This window comes from Mus caroli, chromosome 7 (genome assembly GCF_900094665.2).
Source record: "Mus caroli chromosome 7, CAROLI_EIJ_v1.1, whole genome shotgun sequence".
In the NCBI taxonomy this organism is placed as follows: domain Eukaryota; kingdom Metazoa; phylum Chordata; class Mammalia; order Rodentia; family Muridae; genus Mus; species Mus caroli.
This window is the reverse complement of record NC_034576.1, coordinates 115,968,704-115,975,014: the sequence shown is the minus strand read 5'-3', so window position 1 is coordinate 115,975,014 and position 6,311 is coordinate 115,968,704.

Below are 6,311 nucleotides of genomic sequence, written 5' to 3'. Positions count from 1 at the left end.
TCAGGGCAAAAATAAATGTGGTCTCCCTTGTGATATGAACTTTCTCAGAAACCCTATGATTCTGATTTTGCAGCCACTTTGCAAGGGCTGTTGGCGTTTCTATGTCTAGAAAGAACCGGGCGGGGTCAAGCATGGGAGAAAGTACCATACCAACTGCTGAAGAACTATGGACTCATACAGTTAAGTCAATTCTTCACAACTGTTCCTTTGGAAGATGAGGAAAAGAAAGCACAGAGAAATAAAATCAGGTGTCTCAAGATGAACCAAGTCCCAAATGCAAGCCTTTGTTCATAAACCCCTCAGTTCTGGACACTCAGCACAGAGCACATGCTGGGTAGCTTACCCAGTGTCACCTGGGTTTGGGCCAAGAGCCAAGTGCTGAGAAAGACCAGATAAATCACTCACATCCTGATCTGTCTACTACAGTGTGTTCTCAGCCAGCGAAGGCAGCTCTGCAAAGGCTGGGTGACTTCAGTTATCAATGAAATCCTAAAGATTTTCTCTACAGTCAGATTAAAGTGACTGCAAGAAGGTCCTCATGTCATGAGTGAGACAGTTCACACAAATACACTGCAGATTGTAACATACTCCCAAATCCTGGAACAACTGCTGATTATTAGATCAATCAGGCTGAATGGGGTAGTATGACCAGATGGATGTGTCAGGATCAAATGTCACATTTGGACAGCTGTGGAACAGAGCTCAGTGAGTCCACCTGCTTTGTCAGCTGCTCCATGGACTCCTGTCCCTGACTTCAAAAGAGGCAAGCCCATGGATAAGCTTGCATAGCTAGAGTAGGGAAAATGGTTTGTACGTGGGGTTTCTCTAAGGAGTTACTATTACTAGGGCTAACATATAGTATTGTCAAACACAGGGAGAATTGAGCAAAGAAAAAAATTACCTATTAAACTACCCTTGTAGGGAATAGTGGATTTGTTCAGTGGAAGGACCTTCCAAGCATGCTTAAGGCACTGGGTTCAATGGCCAGGGTAACAAAACAAACCTAACCTTGGAAACAAATACTGTCAAAATGGTGGTGTTTCAAAAGCCCGAAATCAATAAGCACACTCAAATTTTTCAAAGCTTGTAGTCCGCCTTGGAGGTGTAGACCTGTAGCCTTAGCTTTGTGGGAAACTGGGCCACTGTGGTGTAGTTGTATCAGTGCCATGCTGTATGAACATACACTGGGCCCCAGGATGCTCTTTTCTCAAAAGATACAAGTTCAAGACCTGGCTGGACAACTTAGTGAGACACTGTCTCAGATTTTTCCTGAAAATAAAAAGAAAGAAAGAGCTCTCAAGATGTGTCTTGGTGGTAGTATGTTTGCCTAGCATGCGTAAGAACACTGGGTTAAATCCCTAGAGCACACACTCACATGTGCATCCATGTACACATGTACATAGACATATAGACATACACACATGTGCATATATGCACACATGTACATACATAAAATACATGCTTATACATAAATATGCATTAACACACATACACATGCACAAATGCACACATTTAAACACACATGCACTCATGCATACACACAAAAGCAGTATCTTTAAATAAATAACATTATTTAGTAGATCTTTTTCAATCAGTGTCTTATTCATTATTTCATCATTTAAAAAAGAATAAAGTCCTAGAACTGGATTTGTAGAGAAGGACTACAACTGTGGACACTCCTCAGGAGGGTAAATCCAAGGTGGTTAGGAGCATGTGATTGGGTTCTAGACTCACAAGTACTGCCTGAGAAAACAGACCTCACCACACCTGAACTGCCATTTAAAATAGTTGAGGATTAGGGAAACTTTATCAAAAATCAGGGTAATTATGTGCATTCAAAACAAATTACCATGAGATATTTAATTAACTACAAAGAGAAACTAGTCCTTATAGTAGAAAGACACTGTGGACACTGGGCTAACAAAGAATTCAACACAGTGATGGCAGATGACATCATGTTTGTCTTGAATGATGTATGGGAAGGGCACAGCATTGTTTCTGAGATATTCCTACCAAAAATGAATACCTGGGATCTAATCAGAGATACAACAGGTAGATCCAAGTTGAGAGACATTTAATGAAATAAAAGATTGTGTTCCTAGAAAAAAAAAAAAAAAGTCAATGTCACAAGGTAGTAACGTTTCCTAATTTCAGTTGTAATTGAATCTTTGTTCCATTTACATTGTCTGGCTGCTGCTGGAGCAGGGAGATTCGCTGGAGTTTGTAGCGTTTCCTGGTATGCCACGATTTTATACATTAAGAACTAACGTCAACTGCTTCCAACTCCAGTTTCAAAAGATATATAATCACATTGTCTGCAAATAACAGTAATTTTGTCTCTTCATTTCCAGCAATCCTCCTTATTTCTGCCCCATGTCTTCTCAAAGCAGATATAACTCACAGAACAGCTCTGTGGAGTCATGGGGACAGACAGCCGCTCTGCTCTTTCCATCCTGATGGGAGCTGTTCTACTGTTTCAACATGAAGGAAGACATGGGCTCTCCACCTGAGATGCTTCGTGTTGAGTAGCCTCCTGTGTCTGTCACCTGTCCTACTGATGTGACAGGATACCTGACAACAAGCAAATTTAAGGGCAGGCTCATCTGGGGGGGAAGGACTGGTGGCAGACACGTGAGCAGCTCGTCACGTGGCATCTGCAGCCAGGGAGCAGGAAGAGACGTACAGTGGTGCGCAGCTCACTTCCCACAGCTGATTTGTTACAGGACCGCATCAGTCCTTGGAATGGTGCTGCCCATAGTCAAAGTGTCTTCCTACCTCAGCTTGCCTAACCTAGAAATGTCCTCGCAAGCATGCCCAGAGGCTTGTCTCCCAGGTGACTCTAGACCCTGCTGAAAAGCACTGTTAGCCTTCACAGTCCCAGCCCTAGTTTTCTCTGAAGGTTTCTTTTTTCTCAGTCATGCATGAATATTGTATTTTGTCTGAATGCTTTTTTGTCGCCTATTGCTAATTATCATGTGGTTTTTCATATTGGAGACACTGAAAAGCTGTCAGGACGTTAATAGACTCCCCCCCCCCCTTGCTTCCCTAGAACAAAACCGGTTCAGTTGTGGTAGGTCACTCCCTGGTGCTTTATTTTGCTGTTATTATGTTTTGCCCTCTGAAAGTTCCCTGGCAGGTTGTATTGTACAAACTTAGTTTAGCTGGAATTGTGTTCCAGAATTCTCTTTATAGAGCTCTAGATTAACTAGGCCACAAGAGACAATTGAGATTAGTGAGTGTGTCAACTGGAATAGTGAGTGGTACATGCCTTTACTCCTAGCCTTGGAGAGGCAAAGGCAGGAAGACTGCCCCAAGTTTGAAACCAGCCTTTTCTCCACAGGCCACCATTAGCCACAGAGTGCGACTCTGTCTTAAAGTGGGGGGATAGGCTTAAACCAGGATCCCTGATCTTCACACTCACAAGGTTGGTATAGGACAACAGAACCCGATGCCACTCATCGGGTGTCATGCTCCTTGGCCAGCCCAATGAGGTGCGACAGCAAGTATGCCTATAGTTCTTCTAGATCTTATTGGGCAATGCTTTCAACTTCATCCTTCTCTGAGCTAGTTGTGATTTAGGAAGTACAGCCACTTCCCAACAGAGCTCACTCCAGGGATACTTAGCAATGATCACTGATGTCGGTCCCAATCTGTCTGTGGGGTTACAGTTCTCTTGTTCCCAATTCCTGTCCATCTCCCTTTCTGCACACCTTGCTAGCTTTAGGTTCCAACCTCCCTAAAACCAAATCAGCAACTCATATATAAGCTGTTTAAACAACTCCCACAATTCCCAAAGGGCCAACCCATGGTATACATCCCTATTTTATGTAGTGTAGTCCAACTGGTCCTTATCCTATGATCAAAGCCAGATCAGAACACTGCTTAGGAGTGAGGTTATCTAAATATGCTTCATATTCTCTGTTGGTTTCATAACATCTGTTTGTGACATTCTTACCACTCTTGCCTCAGGGCTAATCTGTTGCACTGGGTCTTACCTGACCTGTGTTGGGCTTGGTCAGTTTATGCATTGATAGAAGACTTTCTTCAGTCTCTCTGTGCCAGCCTGGGCCATACCATTCTAGCTGTGACTCTATTCTCTGGGTCAAGGGTCCTGGCTTGGAAGCTCCACCTTAACAGAAATCTTCACCTCTCTAGAAATACTTTTCTCCATGGATTAAATGTCAGTTACAATGAGGCCACTTATCCCTCCTTCAATTTGGAACAATCATCTATCCTCTCATGTTTTCTGGAGTCTGGAAGCTGGAAGCTCGATGGTTCTGGCTTAGAGTCTGTCTTGAAATATTAATCAAGGTGTCTACTGAGACTGCTGTCCTCTGGAGGCTCGGCTGGGGTCGATCCAAGAGCAGTCCATAAGGTCCATGGCAGGAGGCCTCAGGATCTACCCTGTGGTAGGTACTTAGGAGTACTGAAGTGAAGAGATGGTCACTATCCCCTACCCCAAGAAAATACTATTTAAGAGGGAAGCCACGTGCCATTGAATTCCAGGTCAACACTTTCACGTCCATTAGTCATTGCCACAGAGTCAACAAGTCCAGGCCATGTAGGCAGAGAAGAATCAGACTGCAAGAGAAGAGTACTTAAAAAATAATGTAAACAGAGTTCAAAACTACCCACTTTGGAGTTTGAGAGATGGTTCAGTCAGTAAGGATTTCCTCCATAAGCAAGAGGACTTCAGCTCACATCTCCAGCACCTGTGTAGAGTGGGGCAGCATGAGCCTCCAGCCCTGGTACTGGGAAGACAACAAGAAGGTCCCTTGGGCCTTCTGAACCAATTTAGCTGACTCAGCAAGTTCAAGGCTCAATGAGAATCCCTGTCTCCAAACATAAGGCAAAAACTAGTAAATGAAAACAGCAAATGTCAACCTCAGATTTCCATGTGCATTCCCCTCCGACATGTACCCATAAATAAACACACAAATGCATTTCTAAAAACGTCCACACCCTTTCAGGCCTGGGGTGGCACCAGCTTTCCATTGTTGCTGGTCCCGTGCACCTCAACATACAAGAATTGTTTTAAACCTTTAGTTGAACTCTAAAATAAATTCTCTCACTTAATTACTGTAGTTAAACATATTTGAATGTATGTTGCTCCCAAATTATAGTGAAATATATTTGGGGAGTGAGGAATGTATGAATAGATATAAATTTAGCTGTCCATATCTAAGGGCTCAAAAATATGTTTTGTACTGAGCATGCCCAGATTTTTTTCTTGCCATATTACTCAAATAATGCAAGAAACAACTATTTATGTAATATTTATATTACAGTTGCTATTATATGGAATCTAAAAATGACTTAAAATAGATAGGTTGATTCAGGTTATATGCAAATATCACAGCATTCTATATATAAGCATCTTGAGCATCTTTGGTCTTGGCTTTGGACTTAATCCACCCAATTACATGCTTCTCTATTTGGCACTGAAATTTCAACATTATTTTTTTTGTCATTACTGGACAGTGAAGAGACGTGGCTGCCTAGATTACTGAGAAAGAACTTAGGTCTCCGAACAGGGATCATAGGGAAGGCAGACCTACATAAGGAACATGAACTGTGATCTTAACTGAGCAGCATGAGCTTCTAGCCCTGGTACTGGGAAGAAAACAGGAAGGTCCCTGGCTCTGTGCCTTTCCACACTCTGTTTTCCCAATCTGAGAAGTGGAAAGTGTGATAGTGACCTTGTCAGAGTTGTTAGCAAGGTTCTGGGGCTCCATCCATGTACAATGCTATAGACAGCAATCCACCAACACTGGTTTCTGTTATTACTGCTTTGTATTTAACCAGCTGCCTTACCCTGATTCGAATATCAGAACAAGAGGACAAAAGTCTACACTCCTGGGGCAGTTTCACTGACATTTAGCTAGTTGTCATCTTGTCCTAGATTCTAGTTGTCACTTGTCAGTCCTTGTTCAAAGATCTGAATTTGTATTTGTGACATTTCCTCTGTCTTCACAGGTTTTACTGGGACAGGGCAGGAGGTTGTATCAGGGGGAACCAGCCAACCATTTTTTAAACCAGAACACTTGTATCTGATTTTCAGAATATCTGCTTCAGTGTGACTCCAGTTAGGAGGAGAGTGACATTATAATTCAATTGCTGTGTAGAAATAACCATTAATGTACTTTTTGGTTCTGCCTGGGCACTTTCTTAATGGCCTCAAAAGACTTTGGTGAAATATTTCAGAGAAACGTTTCAGACTTCTCAGAAGTCCATTTGGGAATCTTGGTTTTCTTTTTCTTTTTTTCCCCGCCATGAGCCATCTTTCTGAATTGCAGCTGATCTGTTCTTGA